This window comes from Mus pahari, chromosome 22 (assembly GCF_900095145.1).
Source record: "Mus pahari chromosome 22, PAHARI_EIJ_v1.1, whole genome shotgun sequence".
NCBI lineage: Eukaryota > Metazoa > Chordata > Mammalia > Rodentia > Muridae > Mus > Mus pahari.
In genome coordinates this window covers 32,642,051-32,645,750 of record NC_034611.1, presented here as the reverse complement: position 1 = coordinate 32,645,750, position 3,700 = coordinate 32,642,051, and the positions used below count along the sequence as shown (strand labels likewise).

Genomic DNA, 3,700 nt, shown 5'->3' with positions numbered 1-3,700 from the left:
CATGGTTAACACACCAACGATCTCACCCTTAAAGAAAACTGACTCTTCAAGCTACTCAAACATGGGTAGGGTTTGGAACTCCTTCCTCCACCATGCTAGAATGTTGACCAAATTGATATGACACAGGGTTTATACCAGTAATCAGTATAAGCTGTTGGGACTCATGAGTGCCATGATCCTGTCATGACTGGAAGACACCATCTCTTACAATCTTTCTGCCTCTTTTCCCACAAATGGTTCCTGAGCCTGCAGGTGTGTGTAAGGAAGACATGATACAATTCTCATTTGTGCCTTAGGACTCCAAAATTTAATCTCTAAACATTGACTAATTATAAGGTTTTGCACAACCCAATGCACAAAGAAACGTCTTTTTTTTTTTAAGTATAAAAGCATCATTTTTTAAAAGATTTATTTATTTTCATTTATATGAGTACACTGCAGCTGTCTTGAGACACACACTAGAATAGTGCATCGGATCCCATTACAGATAGTTGTGAGCCACCATGTGGTTGCTGGGAATTGAACTCAGGACCTCTGGAAGAGCAGTTAGTGCTCTTATCCACTGAGCCACTTCTCCAGCCCTAAAAGCCTCATTCACATGGTACAGATATATAAAAACACACTGACAAATTTCTCAGTCTGACATGATTCTTGCAAACCTGCTGTCTCAGGTGCTTTATTGTTGCCCCTCCTCCACACAGTGTGACAAAGGACATCAAGAGCACCAGAAGGAGGACATCAGAAAGCCTCTGGGGACAGGAATCTCCCTGCATTGCGGATTCTTCTCCAAGAACTGCTTGAGACGTATGAAAGATCCCATCTGTCCTGAACTCATGATGGCTTCAATTCTAGGCAAGTAGTCCTCTTGGATAAGAAGCATCACCTTCCAGAACTGGACCTGGTACTGCTTCATGAGGGCATTCCCACACACCTCCAAAAAGTCAAACAGGAGAGTGGCTGTCACATCTGAGAGAGGCTCCATGTTTAAGATCTGTGCCAACCAGCAACAGCAATGATTCAAGCCATAAGCATGAGCCTCCTGCCCATTTCCATAGGGCCACTGGACCTGGATGATGGCAGCATACAAACTGATCATCCCAGACATGCGTTTTAAGCAACTGTCCTGTTGCTCAACCTTGGAATCCATCACTTGATAGCCAAGCATCTGTTGATAATCCTCCAAAGCCATCCCTTCCTTGAAAGCTGGGTTGAAAGAAACGGAGTACAGACACTTCTTGTGGAGATGAGCAAGAATGAGGTCTCCCAGTTTTGGGTAGAGCATCCAGATACCAGACACCACCACTGCAATGGGGAATGCAGCTTCATGGTGAGAGGCCACTTCTTTCTCCCCTTGTTTCAATTTCTCTGCCAGTTTGCAGTGGACAAAGTCCAGTCCCTGAGGGTGAAGAGTGACAGACACGGTATGGCCACCACATTGGACAGGCTTTCCCAAGAGCAGGCTATGGATCTTGTCAAAGACTCCCTTCAGCTTTGAACCTGAGATGCTGGAGATCTGGCTCACTGGGATGGTAGCTGCCTTCTGCAAGTCCATCCTTATCTTTTCCGTCTGACTGTCCTTGCTGCTGGTCAGGTCCTCAAAGGCCAACACACATTTGGCAGAAGCATCCTTAAGTTGCTGGTACCACTGCATTGTACTATCTATCCTGTTCCTTCCCCAGCAGGACTTCGTTCTGCGCTTGGGCTGGGTGCAGAGCTCTGGGCGGGAGCCCCTGGCACCTGCTGCACCTGTGACTCCTGCCGATTGACCTGGGCCTCCTCCTCCTCATTCTTCTTCACTTCAGAGGCTCTGGTGATCTCCTGCTCCAAATTCAAGAGAAGGTCCTGCATTTCCTGCAGGGCCAGCTTAGCCTCAGCCTGGGTCTCTGCTGTGGGAATGCTACTCTCCAAGGTACTGGAAATGATTTCTGAGATGAGGCCACATAGCTGGTTGCCCTGGGTCTGGAAGGCAGCCTGGAAGGCAGCCTGGTCCACACCCAGCAGGTCTTTGTGCTGACTGGAGGCACCCAGTTGCTGGTTGAGCTGCAGGAACTCCTCTTGCAGGGTGTACAGGCGGCACAGACGGACCTGACCTTCTTCCTCCAGAAGCTGCTCCTGCTCTGCCTGCTTCACATGCTGCTGCTGCTGCTGCTGCTGCTGCTGCTGCTGCTGCTGCTGCTCTGCCTCTTGTAGCTTTAGGTTGAGAATCTTGACTCTGTGGCGATGCTCAGCTTTCAGCTTCTCCTGGTGGCCCAGGGATTCTCTGCTACTCTTGTCCATCACTTCCTCTAAGTCCTGGAACTCCTTCTGCAGCTTTAACTCCTGCAGCTCGTCAAACCTCTTTATCTGTTCAGATGGCATCTCTGAGAGGACTCGCACCCTCCTCTCTTGCTCCTCCTGCCACTGCCACAGGCCCTCTGTTCCTCTCATTCTAGATGCCAGTTCGAACATTGGGATGCAATCTTCCACTCTGATCGCCAGAGAGGACTAAAGTGCCATAGGTTGTGTGAACAGGGATTCATGTGTGCTCTGGGTTATTTGCTGTTGAGGGTGAGGGGGTACTTCTGGCAGGAGACTTGAGTAGTGAGAATTGGTACTGGCCTGAAACAGATCCAGAGGATGGTGGGTTATCCGAGGAAGGAGCATTCTCTTGCTTGCGGCGTGAGGTGTTGGTTAGGATGTGATCTATTACCCATCCAGAGTAAGAAGATAGTTTAGGAAGACTCCTGCATTCTTCCAAAACCTCCTGGTCGTAGTGTAGCCTTTGCTGGAGTTGTGGAGTGCCCTCAAGGTTTCCCAGCGGTGACCATCGGACCACATTGACCTGGTGAGCACCATCTTCTCTGAAGGAAGACTAAGACATGTAAGAAAGATGTTTTTGGTTTTTTTTGTTTGTTTGTTTGTTTTTTGTTTTTTTCTGATACAGTTTTTCTGTGTAGTCCCGGCTGCCCTGGAACTCTTTCTACAGATCAGTTTGGCCTAGATCAAATGTCTGCTTGTCTCTGTCTCCTAAGTCGAAGGCAGCAAGGAGAGACTACTACTATGTCTCACCCTGAGCAGAGCTTGCGTGTATATATACATTTCCCCAAAGCCCTGCCTCCACAGTCACACACCTCTAATCCAACAAGGCCACACCTCCCCATAGTACCACACCCTGCTCCAAGCATAATTCAATCACCACACCAAACGAACAAACAAAAGGACAATTCATACTAAATACTGGGTTTCTGTGGTAAAGAGAGACAAAAGAGGCTACAGAGCACAATGTTAAAATAATGAATGTGCCCTTCAAGTCTGGGCCAGTGCCCTGAGCAGACCTTGGGCTCGAACCCCACAGCCAGTCCCACAACACCCAGAGGGATCTCTACTCCCAGGTGCTGTAAAATGCCCAAGATCATAGGATCTGAGGTGAGGAGGACACAATATCTGCCCCAACACTGGAAGTAACTGGGACTTCCAGCGGGACCCAGTCACCCAGGAAACCCACAAAGAAACTTCTGATGAAGTATGAAAGCTGTACTAGTCCAGGCATAAAGATGTTAATTTAGGGGGTGCTTTTGATATTATGTGCCTTTTGAAGAGTAATAATAGCAGGATGCTCACACCTGTGAACTATGGGTTTCGGCAAGATTTGAAGTGCCAAGCATGTGTTTCCTCATGAGGAATAGACCTTAGGTATAATCAGAAAGTGGTTGGCTACCAC

General features: G+C 48.2%; 1 pseudogene; it reads right to left on the bottom strand.

Moving 5' to 3' along the window:
• Positions 1-715: 715 nt before the first annotated feature.
• Positions 716-2,817, bottom strand: LOC110338988 (annotated as a pseudogene).
• Between the last annotated feature and the right edge of the window lie 883 nt (positions 2,818-3,700).